The 15,517-nt window shown below is 32.8% G+C and overlaps 1 long non-coding RNA gene and 2 pseudogenes across 1 annotated transcript; all 3 read left to right on the forward strand.

Moving 5' to 3' along the window:
- On the forward strand, positions 2,766-3,632 carry LOC107613928. Its single transcript, XR_002352997.1, has 3 exons — positions 2,766-3,212; positions 3,458-3,499; positions 3,621-3,632. It is a non-coding gene; the product is annotated as an uncharacterized LOC107613928 (long non-coding RNA).
- LOC107611490 lies at positions 4,318-9,046 on the forward strand (annotated as a pseudogene).
- LOC107611488 lies at positions 9,010-15,142 on the forward strand (annotated as a pseudogene).

The following is a 15,517-nucleotide window of genomic DNA, read 5'->3' on the forward strand; positions in this document are numbered from 1 at the left end:
CTTAAATTCGATTTAGGGAAGGATACCGAATCACACAAATAATAGACAATAAGAAATTAAAAGGGGTTGTTGACTACTTGTTGTCTTTACAAGAATGGTAAAGGTACAAATTTCATTTAGAAATAATTTTAAGGTGAATGCTACCCAACCCCCTCTAAAATAATATGTAAGTTACCTTTTATTATGTGTCACATTATAATTGGTCCTTATTTTAACTATAGTTGGGGTGCCAACGTCATCGCCATCTACTGCCTTTCCACACAACCTCTCTTCCCAGTATAGTCAGCGTCTCTTTTTGTCATGGATCACTTCTTACCCACATAATTGATGGTTAATTTGGTTATTAAATTTTTTTATTAAAAAAATATATCTTTATTTAATTACGTGATGGAACATATATTTATATGTAAAATATAATTAAATAATAAAGTACGAATAAATTAAAAATTAAAAGAATAAAAATATTATAAAAAATACTTGTAAGAAAGTTAGATTTTATCATTTTAAATTTGTGTTATTAATTTTAACAATTTATTTTTTTTAAAAATAATTTATGTGTGATCCATGGCAAAAAGAGGCGCTGGCTATATTGGGAAGAGAGGTTGTGTGGGAGAACAGTAGATGACGATGACGTTGGCGCCCCAACTATGATTAAGATAAGGACCAATTACAATGTGACACATAATGAAGGGTAACTTACATGTTATTTTAGAGAAGTTGGGTAACATTCACCTAATTTTAAATCAAATTAAATTTAAAGATCAATACAGAAATAAAACCTATATTATGTGACCCTCCCTGGTCCATGATGACAATGTAGAAGAAAAGTTAATATTCTCTCACATCTACATCTCTTTTCTACACTTACACTATATCATATCACCAAATAATATATTTTAAATTTTATTATCTTTGTACGTAACTGTGATAATTCATGTGTTAATAATTCATGCCTCATTTATTTATTAGCTATGTTTAATAATTTAAATAAGATCTACATTTTATTAGTATTAAATGGGGAATAAGAGACTACAATATTTACATTATACATATAAAAGAATAAATCATTTTTTTATTACAAAAAGATATCTAATGATGGAAAAATAAATTTAATATTAGTTAAAAATTAGATTCGTTCGACAAAATTATATCTATTTGGTAGAATTACTAGAGAATAATTTTGTTGAATGATTTAATATTTAGTTAGTATTAAATTAATTTATATTTTTTATGATTATATTTGTTTAACAATTTTATATTTATATGTTAAAAATCTTAATTTATTCTATACGTAATATATTTTTATTTTCAATATTAGAATATAAAAAAAAGAGAAAGGTATATATATTGTCTATTGTGAAAAAATTTAAAATTAGTTATTAGACTTAGAGAATCAAGACAATATATTCTAATTTCGTGATTTTTATTAGTTCCATACAAAAGACATAAATTTATAATATTTGACCTTTAAATTGTTCTAATTATAAAAAGACTGATTGGATGTGCTAAAACACTAATAATTTTTGGACATTATTAATTAGAAACCAATTGTATTTTTTTTAATTAAATTTTTGAATGCCTTTTTTATAATAAAATTTTTTAATTATATTAAAAATTATAAACTTTAATTTTTTAACAAACTAAAATATCTTTATAATTAATGTTCAAGAAAACAAAACAATAAAAAATGGCTATAAGTCTAACAATAAATCTCTGCAAATACCTTCCTGTTGGAGGGAAATTACCATCTTATCTGATTCTGGAGCCATTAATTTATTAGTTGACCAAAAATGAACAAAACCATTAAATTACTTGTAAATTGATGCTATTCCTATTTGGTACAAGAGTAATCAATGAAAATCGTATAAATGAGAGAATGACCAATCAAGAAAGACTTGACTGTGGATGGGGAGAGAAAAATAAGGAGTGAGCAAAATCTATGGATAGCCTTGTAATATGATTAAAAAAAAAAACTAAATTTTAAACTATAAATCTTAATATAACATTAATATTCCTCTCTGAATTGTGAATTTAGTTATACTACTATTTACGTGTACCACAATTTAAACAGTTTCTATAAATTGAACAGGATGGTTGTGAAACAATAAATGAACATGTAAATTAAACTCTCATATTCTCGTTATTAAACATGTTATTTTAACTCATTTAATTAATTACAAAATTAATTTTATATTCAATAAATAAACAATATGTTTTAAATTTATTAAATAAATAAATTTATTTATGTTGTAATTTCATATATACATATATAAGATAATATACTATTAATAATATTTATTTTTAACAATGAAAATTGAAAAGAACCTGAAGGGCAAGGCTTCTCCAAAAGCGCGTAGATTCCAACGGCCACAGTGGCGTGTAGAGTCTGTGAATGAAATATAATTTGTATTTTAGTTGGTAATATTAAATGATATATAATTTGATAATTTGATATGGTGAAAACTCAGATGAAGTCGACTTTAAGTGAAGTTGATATTTGATAGCCGTTAGATGAAAATTTATTCAAATAAGTCAAATAATCTAACGACTCTCAGATATCAACTGCACTTAAGTTTTCACCATTTGATATAGCTAGGTTTTTTTTCTCCTCCTTTCACCACCTCATCCTCTCTTTCTCAAGTAGCTCAGATTTAAATATTAATTTTTAATTAAAAAAATAATAAAGAATCTTATAATAAAGTTGCTGGTTTTTTTATTTCCATTAACACAAACAAAAAAAAAGAAAGAAGAAAACCAGCGACAAATAATATTTGAAGGTAATAGTTGAAGACTTGAAGATACCTCTTTTTGACTAACGCATCAAGTTGCATTCATAATTTGAAGTAATCGTACAACTCCAACTCACTTTAAATCACGCTTTCATAAACAGAAAAAGAAAAAAGAATGGAGTAAGTATGATGTTGAGACTTATGTAGTAAAGTGATGTGATGGATTTAATTTCAGCATTCTCCATTTCATAAACATACATTCCGGCAAATCACACCTTTACCTTTCTTTCCTAACAGAATGAGTCCCTCCTACTCCCTTTCTTTACCTTTCTTTCATAATCGACAGAGATCGTACCTCATTCTCAGCGCCCCTTACCGTCTCGGGCTATTTCGCCCTTAGCTGTTGCTGAAGGGCCTGCCTTCGAGCAGCAAGCCGGGCCTCTGTCGGGCCCGCTCTTGGTCACGAGCCGAATCCATTGAGCGGTGAGTTTACTCTCTTCATCACTCTTGCTTCTTTCACACTCTTAGCAACCATGTCTTTGCTCTCAGATCTCATCTCCGAATCCCACACCGGCACCCAGAAGATCATTGCTGAATACATATGGTTCGCTTTTTTCATTTTCTTCTTCTTGCTTGATTTTATGGGATCAAACATCATTCATCCTACACATAAAAACCAGAGACTTTCCCTTTTACTTCTTTAATGCTTTTCATGTGGTGGAAAACAGGATTGGTGTGGATCTGCCTTCGACATCAGAAGCAAAGCAAGGGTAATCTTTTTAGTTTCAATTTTGTGTTGCTTAAGTGTGAAAAGCTATCAATTTTCATGGTGATTCTTTTGATTTCTGAAAATTGACCTTAATTTCTTTTTCTGTTTCAATAAAAACACAGATCCTTCAAAACATATAAAAGTTGGAAAATAAAACTATACCCTATTGAATTCTACTCATTTAAAGGCTGGGACAACCAATGATATATAACTCTATTCTTCCCCTTTCCCTTCTATTCAATTAATGACAACTCCAATCCTAAAATATACAGACAGGAGACAAGATAGAAGAAAAGTTGTCTTTGTTTTTGTTCCTACTGTCCCTAGTCTTTTGGTGGACAGAGAATTGGGAATATTTTGTCCCACACCTGAGACGTTTTGTTTATTTATATGTTTGTCTCCTTTTCCAAACAGATTTATGTTTCTTGGTGTTTTTGTGTTTTTATCCTAAGAGAGTTATCTAATGGGCCCTAAGTAGATACTTGAGCCATCTCCCTAGGGGCACCACTTGAAAATAATAGTGAAATTTGTTTGTCATGTTGCTCATGCATTTTGTTAAGTATGCACTCACTTATCTATTTTATAATATGCATATATGCTTTTCACTTTTTGATGTCTAAATTTTACAGTCTATTTATATTTATGATTTCTTTGTCAGAATGTGCTCCGCCATGTACTCTTTTAATGTCTGCTCATGTTCTATGGCAATACTATTGTCAGTTTGTGAATGATGTTTTGGTTCCCTTCACCTTTCCTTTTCTCTTTACATCAATTCTTCAAGCATGTTCGATAAGCATGAATTATTTGTCTTGAAAAATTTCATCATTTTACCTTTATTTCTGCTGTGTCTTGAATTCTCCTCATGTTCTGCAGCTTGCAAAGAAGCTCCATCCGGACACAAACAAAGATGATCCTGAAGCTGAAAAGAAGTTTCAATGGCATATGAGGTTTACCTTTTTTTTTTTTTAAATTTCTTGTTACCATCCTGACTACAGAGTTTTTGATCACATGACTAATGAAATGAGAACTAATTTCCTGACCTTTGCTTCCCTTCTTTTGGCAATTCGTTAGGTTTTGAAGGATGAAGAGAAGCGTCAACAGTATGATGAGGTATTACCTCTTTCCAGATATCTCTTTTGGCTCCTTTGAACTTTTTTGAATCATATACCGTATTGGGAAAAACTGTAGGATATATTATTGATTTTTGTTGAGTAATAACAGTATTAGTATTACAAAGAAATACTGGGGTGTTCTGTGGTGCACAAGAAGCTCATGTATTGATGTATAGATATTTGACAAAACAGATGGTTGGGATGGTGGGGAAACAATTCACATGTTTCTTTTCAGAGTATTGTTATTGTCTCTTATTTATATGCTTTAACTCTCATTATGTAGGTTGGTCATGATGCTTATGTAAACCAACAAAGCACTGGTTTTGGAGATAGCAGTGGATTTAATCCGTTTGAGCAGATATTCCGTGATCATGTAATTCGTTATTAGTTTGTCCCCTCATTTTAACCAATCATTAAAGAAATATAAATATCTCTGAATTATTTATATACCCCATGTTTGATATCTAATTTGGTTTCGTTTAATTCTCTTGCGATTTCTTCAATGATGACTTGTGATCAGGATTTTGTCAAGAACTTTTTTCATCAGAATATTGGTGGAGAGGATGTCAAGGTTCTGTTTTTCTTCATATTTGGATGTCTTTATTATATGCTAAGGAATTTCTTGAGGAAATGCGTCCAAATGTGTTTTTTTTATTATTTTATTTTTTACTTTTTATTCAGACTTTTGTGGAATTATCATTTATGGAAGCCGTCATGGGATGTACCTAAACTATTACATATGAAACAGATGTGCGTTGCCAAACTTGTGGTATGTGCATCAACACACTAATTTTTATACAGGATTTTTTTCCCCTTGTAACCACTTTATTCACCACCATAGTTTGTAAAGCTAGTGCACTTGTCACAGATTCTCTCAACATTTGCAGGTGGGAGTGGTATTCCTCCTGGTACAAAACCTGAAACCTGTAAACGCTGTAAAGGGATAGGAATGGTATGTACCATTTTGAAATTTGAATTTAACTTTCTTCAATCATGTTATAAGTTTAAATAATTTCCTGTTAAACCGATTGTTTCGATATGCATGTCCAGACATATGTACAAGCTGGCATATTTAGGATGGAGAATACATGTGGTACATGTAAGGGAATGGGCAAAATTGTAAAGGTATGATGTAAACAATGTGTTTAGATCAATTCTATTACTTTTAGTACATTGTAGTATCTAAGGGTTCAGATATGATGTACTTAGCTGTGATTCATGTAACTTGCTTATAGTTGATCTTATTTTCTTATAGTTCCTCCTTAATTTTATTAATAAATCATGTGATGAATCACACTAAGTTTACCACATGCTGCATTAGTTGTTTTCTGGAAAAATTATTAAAATCTTGTTTTCATATTGGCATCAGAATTTCTGCAAGTCATGCAAAGGTGCAAAAGTAATTAAAGGAACAAAGTCTGTCAAATTGGATATTGCACCTGGTAAGCATTATTGTTTGGAAGTTTTGGATTTAGTTAAGTAAATCCTGTTCCTTTGGCATACAAAGTTACAATGTCAAATGAAAAAGCTTCTCTCATTCTTGGGATTCTCCTCTTAATTGTTCTAGCCACTTGTATTATAGTCCCACTGTCTACTGAGCTTCATAATTTATAGTCAATTACCTATCAATGTATGTCACTCTACCTCTTATTCTATTTCTATCTAGATAATTTTTTGAAGTTTATCCGAATGCATGATTGTTAATATATATATTTATAGGAAGGATGAAAGATCACTCCATTGCATATTACTTCATGCTGTTCAGCTTAAATTGTGTGAAGAGATCAAAGCCATTATATGAGATAATATTAAAATTAACATATACACAGAAAAGTAACTATTAATTTTTAGCAAAGTTTAAAAATTTAGAACATAGTTTGGAATAATCTGAATAAATGTGGATTTTATCATGCCTTTCTATTAAAATCAAGTTTGCCATAGATGCTGGTAAATGGACAGTCGTGAGTAGATGCTATTCACGATGCAATGATGCATTTCATTCTTGTTGATTCATTTTCCTTAGTTCTTATATGAAAAGGTGAAGGTTCTACATATTTATACATTTGCAGGGATGGACAACAATGAAACCCTAAAAATATGTAGAAGTGGTGGTGTAGATCCTGATGGGGATCACCCTGGTGATCTTTATGTTACTCTCAAGGTAAAAGACTTATTCTCTTAAGGGGTTTTTTGTGAGTTGGGAGTTTGGAGGGAAGGGAAGGGAAATGGAGGGCTTGCGGTGTAAAATTTACAAGCCTTCCCTTTTCCTCCGTTCCCTTCCAAAACTCAACTCAGAACTTAAATGGCTTGAAGAACAGTGTTCTTTTCCTTTAAGCTTTAATATCTCTTTATAAAGCCAATATTTTTTTCTCTCTTTTACTACTTGCAGGTCCGAGAAGATCCTGTCTTTCGTCGAGAAGGATCCGATATTCATGTAAAATGCTGTTTTAAGTATTACTCAGGTAATGCGCCTTAAAATACAAATGCGGTGCCGATTTCTGGTTGAGGTTTTGCATCAATTAACTTATGCGTGTATTTAAGTAGTGGCTTAAGTTTGAAGTAAATGGGGAGCAAATTGGTTGGTTCTTCAGTTTACAAAATTTTTGAATAAGATGCCCCTTTCTAATATGCTTTTCTTCTATTATTTTTTTTTCTCTTGGATGATTTTGTTTTTCTCCTCCGTAGACATGTTATATTTTAGGATCAGGTGTAATGGTTTGTTCACCTATCAGGTTGCAGGGAATATATTTTCACCTAATTGTGATCCATTTTAGGAACTATCAATTAAGATTTCCATAATACGGATTTATTTATTTATTTATTATTATCATTATTATTTTGTGAGAGGAATTAATTTAATTTGTAACTATCAGGGAGCATTCATTGACTGACATATTTTGTGATTTTAATATGTGAAATATGGTTTGCTTCCTTTACAAAAGTGATCAATTGGTTCTGTATTAGATTATTTTCTCCCAACGCTATTACAGCAAAGAATAACATTTGTGTTCTTGAAGAAGGGCATAATAAACTGTTGTGCTTCAAATTTCATCTGTATTTTTCCACTGAATGCTAGACTTGAGTCCCTGATGCTCAACCATAAGTGTGTTGCCCTTGTATATGTTTGGAGGTTTTAGAGATAAGGGAATAGAAACAAAGGGATGGGAAAAGGTCAGCTTCCCTGTGCTTGAATTTTGATAAGGAAATAATGTGAAATTTTTTAGAGTTAAGTATCAAAGATCTACATAACCTTTATAGGAAGTTTCATTTTTTGGATTAAAATAGGAAATGGCTAGACTTTAGAATTATTTTTCCATAGGCAATCTCCAATTTTCTGGGAACAAGGTGCCTGAACAAAGATAAAAGGGGAATGATCCTTGCCACAGTCCGTTTTCTTCAATATTTTTATAAGAGGAATGCTAGGGGGCCAGCAATTTTTGTGATTTGTAGCCATCAAATAGCCATCAATGATGGTTTTAATGGTGTAAGATTGGTGTGAGATTTCATCCAATGGCTCACTTTTCTTTGCTGGTTACATGCTGGCCAGAATTTAACAAAGTTGCTGTCCCCCTAGACTTTTTCTTTTTATAAACTCACCATTCCCCATATAAAGGATAGTTTCCCTTCCCTTGCCTTTTCTGCCAATCTGAGGTTTGCATTTGTGCACCCCTTTTCTTCCCCTTCTTTCTTCTGCAGAAAATAGGCAAGGAATGCTTATTTTATGACGGCCCGCTAAGCCACATAATCTAGAAAGTCCATTGTGTGACAAATTCATACGTAATTATATTCCTAAGATGACAAACGTTGTCTGTTTGATCAACTTGAAAACTTGTTGATTTTCAATACAAACAAGCATACATAAAATCATTTTTATATTGTTCCTTTGCTAGTTTCAGTATTAAATATAGCTGCTACTAAATCTGAGCTTGGACTTGTGCTTCAAGATTCTATTTGATAGTGGGAAGGACCCTGTTTTGGGGAAGAGAAATGACCCAAAGGAAATGTAGATATGTGATTGTTTCTTTGATATTTATAGAAATCATGAAATGGCTATTAACAAAAAAATTCAGAAGAAATAATCACAAATTCTTTGGTTTATATCTTTGTGAATGCAGATTGGTCTTCAAGGTGAAGACTTGGTCTGGAACCCACAATCAAACTTACCCTCAGAATCAGGAAGCTCTGGTAAAACCTTTAGATTAGGGCAGTAGTCTAGATTCAGACGTCTAAGCCCCGGGAGTTCATTGATATTTATTGGAACCTTTACAAAATTGTTACGTGATAAATCCAAATCCGTCAAAGACACTAGGTTGCCAAGGTTGAAAGACCACGACTCTTGAGATGTGACAAAACACCCCGCTAATCCCAGAGTATCCAATGAGGTCAGACTAGACAGAGAATGCAAAGACTGAACCACATTTGGGCAGAAAGAAAGATTCAAATTTTGGGTCTTTCTTTCTGCCCAAATGTGGTTCAGTCTTTGCATTCTCTGTCTAGTCTGACCTCATTGGATACTCTGGGATTAGCGGGGTGTTTTGTCACATCTCAAGAGTCGTGGTCTTTCAACCTTGGCAACCTAGTGTCTTTGACGGATTTGGATTTATCACGTAACAATTTTGTAAAGGTTCCAATAAATATCAATGAACTCCCGGGGCTTAGACGTCTGAATCTAGACTACTGCCCTAATCTAAAGGTTTTACCAGAGCTTCCGTCAAGTATGACAGTTATATGCACATGGTTGTGAATCACTGGATACATTGCCTTCGAATGTGTGTTGTGGCATTGCACCATCAGCTATCCATGATTCTGATGGGCTCTTGCAAAAGTGGGTCGCACAGAATGAAGGGGAGGAAATTCGGAAATGGATCCTCTCAATCTTTTAACTGCGGCGCATGGAACTAAAAATTCTCAGCATTTCATCCTTTGCTTGAGGTAATGAGTGGTTGAGTGAAAGCTTATATATATATTAAAGCAGCCCGCTACACAAGCATCTTACGAAACAAAGGGTGTAATGTGACAGCTTAACCTGATAATTGCATTAGTGGTTGATACCACACCACAGTTTGAACCTTTGACATAGGAGACAACTCAATAGTTGCTCCAAAGCTTTTCTCCATATATATTACATTGACAGAGTTAAGTTTTTTTTCTTATATTATTTTTTGTATGTGATTTGCAAAGCTTGTTTATGCTGTGGATAGGATGTGGCTAGTAGAGTTATTGCAGAGGGGCTGCTGCCAGAGCAAACACCGGTCTCCAACGTTATGACATGCACTCCTATATTTGTCACTTCTGATACACTCGCCATCGAAGCTCTTCAGAAGATGGTCCAAGGTTAGTCCCTTATAGTTTCTTTATCCTTAGTATTGGGCGTTAGACAATGGTTTAAAGTTCCAGAGGAAGTTGCTAGAAATTAGAAAATGCTACTGATGCCTACCACAATTTCTGTTACTGGCTTAGCTGCTGACATTCAAAGCCATATTTAAGTTTCCAAAACTAGGATAATCTTTGTGGTGGTTTTGGCTTTTTGCTGTTCCTAGAATGAATTAGTTTCTTATAGACCTTTAGATTCATCATGGTAATTGTATATTATCAATTGCAATTAAGTCTCTACCTTTTATGGAACACTTTGAGGTACACCACTCTTATGGCCATTTGATTTTGTCTCAGAAGTAAGAACTAAGTATAAATTTTGTTAATGTTTACTGAGGATGTAATCAATCTTTATGGTTTTGGAATTTGGTTGTTCATTAAGTGTGATATTTCTTACATGGGAGTACAAAAAATATACACCCTAGGATATGGACTATATGAATGAGAATGACTATCTAGTATCTAGTATTTATTATCCTTTGCACTATTATTTGCATCAATATTTTGGTTGCTATTTGACAATAATTGTACACATGAAAAGGGTTTCATATGTTAGCTTTGACAATGACTGTAGACAATTAGATATAATGTTTTTGTTATTACTTATTAACATATTCCAAAGTCAGTCAGGTTCCATTTGCTAGTGTAGTGTTGCTTGGTCAAAAGAAGTTATTTCAGATGTTAGGTTGGTAAGAGGGTATGCTTTTTAAATGTGAGCATAGTTGTTTTCTTTGTTACATCTTTTAGGAGCCATGTCTGAAGTGTCTAGTAGGAGCAATAGTAAATAGGTAAGACGTGATGATCCATTGCAGTGGCATATCTAAGCCATAGAATTGGATGATAGCTTATTGGCTTCAAACTGATAACATTTCATAAAATTTGCTGACATGGATTGAAAAATTGATTAACTATTTTTTCCATTTGGCAATTCTTGCTGTCACTTAAATTAATCAATTTTCTGTCCTAAAGTCATGTGGTCTAGTCCTCCCTGCTCCTCGTAAGTCGTATCGTGGATCTCAGTATGTTTTCTTACTATTTGTGTATCCTTGATTTTGATGATCATGCAATATATGAGTAAGGATTTCATTAGTTTCTCACATCTTGTTTGCTGGAGTCATGATATGCAAAGCAATCTGTTGAGGGAGATATAAATTGATTTCTCAAACTGAATAGGTAAATTCAGGCACCTGCCTATTGTGGAAAATGGTGAAGTCATTGCCATGCTGGATATCACCAAATGTCTATACGATGCCATATCTAGGATGGAGAAGGCAGCTCAGCAAGGGAGTGCCATTGCAGCTGCAGTTGAGGGGGTGGAGTTGCAAAGGGGTAGTAATGGATCTGGTTGGTAACTATACATACATCTTTTATTACTAGTTGTATATGAATTCTTCGATTCATTTTGCTTGCTGCAATGTATTCCCTTGGGTTTTTTTTTGGTGAGTTTGGAGTTGGAGGGGGAAGAAAATGGAGGACTTGTAGTATAAAATTTACGCTACAAGCCTTCCCTTCTCCACTTCACTTAATGTTTATAGGAGAACTGCCACCGTTGAATTTGTAGTTGTATTGTTGATCTTTTTTTTTTTTTGAATATGGAATTTATCTTTCTGATTTACTAGTTAGATGATTTGATTATTTAGAACTGTTTGCTGTTTTCTTTATTATGTTTAGCAAGTTCTCTCTCTCAAGATGTACTTCCTCATTCCCCACTATTTTTTTCCAAGTAAAATATATTTTCGACATTTACAACTCAATCATCAACTTTAACCATTGATTATGTTTATATAAATATTTTTTTTCCTGCCTCAAAATTTGTTTCATTGGTTATCACTTATCATGGTTTTTGAAATTTGATTTTTTTTTTTGTTAGTTCTACTTCCTAATCTTATTTTTATGCTTCTTATAGTGATTTTAAAAGTGTTGAATGTTCTCCTTCTATCTCTTTTTTCTATAATAATGGTAATTTTCTGTTTCAATTATCATCATTTTTTCAGCTGCAAGTGCTTTCATTGAAACATTGAGGGAGCGCATGTTTTAAGCCTTCCTTGTCAACTATAGTTGGTGAAAATTCAAAGTAATCTCCGCATCATTGTTCTTTGTGCTTTTACAGATTTCTAAGAAATGTTTATTTGCTCACATATAATAGTCTTACAACATTCTGTAGCATTGTGTTTCCAGGGTTGCTATTGTATCATCATCAGATCCTGTCCAAGTAGCTGCAAAAAAGATGCGGGAATTGCGTGTCAATTCAGCTGTAATTGCAAATGAAACCAAGCTTCAAGGGATACTTACGTAAGATCCTTTTTTGAGGATTTGTTCTCCTTGAATGCGATATAAGAAATGGATTTTTGATAAGCTTTATTTTATTTTATTTTATTTTATTTTTTGCATAGTAGTAGCTTTATTGTCCTTCCATATATTAGAACTGGATTTTTGACTTCTTTGAATTTAGTTATTTAGCTTTTTACATGATGATCTATTTCTTATCTTTTCATAACAATATATTGTTCTGTAAATATCACATACAGTTCCAAGGACATCCTTATGCGTGTTGTGGCTCAAAATCTTGCTCCTGAGACCACTCCAGCAGAAAAGGTTGTTCTGTTTTCTTTGGGTTTAAAGTAACTAACTAACTATACTGAAAGTTCTGTCACAAAAAAAAAAAACTATAATAAAAGTGGTTAATTCTAAGATACTATTTCCTCAAGCTGATGGGTACACATTGCTCGGGGAGCTGCTTTGCTTTTCTTCATTATTCCCTTCGTCACTTATTTTTTGTTAGGTAATGACTTCAAACCCTGAACATGCATCATTAGAGACAACAATTCTTGATGCACTCCATATGATGCATGATGGGAAGTTCTTACATCTTCCAGTGGTGGACAAAGGTAACTTCGCTTTTTCAAATGCATACATAATCTCTCTACTCTTTTTCTGGCATTGAGTATTATGTTTTTTGCAGACGGCAACATTGCTGCTTGTTTGGATGTTTTGCAAATAACAACTGCTGCAATTTCTCTGGTAAATTTTAGGTTTTAAATACTCGTAAAATGTTGAATAATGGACTACTCTGTTATCAAGCATCAATTTTAACTCCTTAGCTTTTAACTTTTGAAGAAATTTTTTTCTACCCTCTACTTGGATGGCATATCTTGTAACTTTTCCCGCTGAAAGGATTATTCTGGAATTTGTCTTAAATTCTTCAAATTTTGTCTTTCTTTTTTGTTCCTAATTAAATGATAAAAGTTGTCTGCATATATTATCCAACTGTGTTTTCCGTAGTCACTGAATTTGATTGAAGGAATTGAAGTATTGATAAAGTATTTGTGCCTTCTAGATGCAATGATATTCATGTATATGATTGTTTCCATCTATATCTGGACTATTGCTGAATGTTAGCTGTTACCCTTCCCCGAATGATCAGAATATTGCTGCAAGTTAGCTTTTCATTATTCTTCGTGCATATTTTCTTGATAATTCTTTTTGCAACTGTTGGCTATGTACTTACCTGACATACAGTGAATATTGCTTATTAAGCTTTGTATACACCTTTGTATCTAAATTTGCTATTATCGTGCAGATTGTGGTGTCTTGTTATTAAGCTATTTATATGTAATTTGTAGGTTGAAAGTAGCTCTGGAACTGTTAATGATGTGGCAAACTCAATTATGCAAAAATTTTGGGACTCAGCTTTAGCGCTAGAGCCACCAGATGATTATGACACTCAGAGGTTCTTTGGTTGTAGCTATTTTACTTCAGTATACAATTTGTTTTGGCCATTTAACAAGCATTTATGTTTGGTCGCAGTGAAGCTTCCGGGATAATGAATTCAGATGGAGCAGATACTGCGAAGTCTACATACCAATCTGTAGGTCATGGAAATTCGTTTATTTTTAAATTTGAGGATCCTAATGGTCGAGTGCATCGAGTCACCTGTGGTGAGTGACATCTTGGAAAAGCATTGCTTGTACATCATTTGTCTTATCGAAAATTAGCCTTCAGCTTCTTGTGGATAAACGTTAATGTTGTAATTTTTCTTTCCTACCTATTCTTTTATTCTTGGAAAAACTTTGTATCACCTCTCCCTTTTCTGTAGGAGCAGAAAATCTAGATGAACTTGTATCTGCTATCATGGAAAGGGTCAGTAATAATGACAGATCACGTCCCGTAATTTTGGTATGTCTTCTTCTAGTTCAGTTCTCTTCCTTTTGATTGTAAGCTCATGTATTCATTATGTTGCCCCTTTTTTCTTTCCTTCTAGTATGATGATGATGAAGGTGATAAAATTGTTATTGCAAACGATAGTGATCTCGTATCTGCTGTCAGCTATGCTCGATCTGCAGGACTGAAGGTGAAGATTCTGCTTTTACAAGCTATTGTCTCGGTTTCCATGGTTTAATTCTTATTTGGTGTATGCATTTAAGCATCTTTATATTTCAGGCCTTGAAGTTGGATTTGGAGTTTACAGATTCAGCTAAACCCGTGACACCAGAGTCTGCAATAGCCATGACCACAACCACAGCTACAAGACGGAAAACAGGTGGTGGCATGTTGTCCATTCGCTCGAGTATTTTTGCAGGTGCTGTTGTTCTAACGAGCATTGGCGTGGTGGCTTACTTGAAGCGCTCAAATCAGTGATTTCTTCACCAGTTGGAAAACACAACAGGCAGTAAAAATCATACTGGATAAACTCCTTAGCTTTATTGTCACTTAAATCTTCATTCATTGCAGCAAGGTGATGTGAAAGTTCTCCTCTATATTTTGTAGTTGTTTTAGCCAATGCTTGTGAGGGTTGTTTGGTTTTGCATATATTTTTAAGAGATATGTTACGTGTACATATTAAGTGTCAGACATTGTGTCGACTCATTTCTCGTAGATGGGATGTGAGACGGCACAACATTTAACACGTAATACGTTACATGGAACACTTTTCTATTTCTGACTCCAATGTAATTGTTAGTTACCTGTTACCACTTCTGCTTGCAAGTGAAAATATGTAAAAGATAAAACCGTGGCATGAATACTCAAATGTCATGGTATTCAACACTTGCAATTCCTGAAATATGTGAACTATCATCATTGAGGATTATAATTATCATCCAAGTTTTGTGATCCACTTTGGTGTATTACCATGTAATGTTGGCAGAGTTTTTCGTTCATTTTTTTTTCTCCAGTTATAGAATATGCAATGGTAGATCTTAAAAAAAAAGTAGCTTGCACACACTAAGTATAAATAAATATTTTTTATTTATCAAATGAAGTGCTTCTGTCCAAAAAACTATATCAAATGAGGTCTTAATTTTTTTATTTATTTTTATGACGCATAATTCTAAAAAGAAGAATGTTAGAGGGTTATTAGAATTTATTATTTTTGGCTCTCAGTTAACCATTAATATTTAAAAGTATGGAATAAAATATGTTGTTGGATTACTAAACTAAAAAATAAACTAAAATAATTATGTTGATGGACAAGTAAGTCAAAAATAATAAATTTTGATAATTTTTTAATATTTCTCTTTTTAAAAATACCAATA

Source organism: Arachis ipaensis, chromosome B08, assembly GCF_000816755.2.
Source record: "Arachis ipaensis cultivar K30076 chromosome B08, Araip1.1, whole genome shotgun sequence".
NCBI classification, from domain to species: Eukaryota; Viridiplantae; Streptophyta; class Magnoliopsida; order Fabales; family Fabaceae; genus Arachis; species Arachis ipaensis.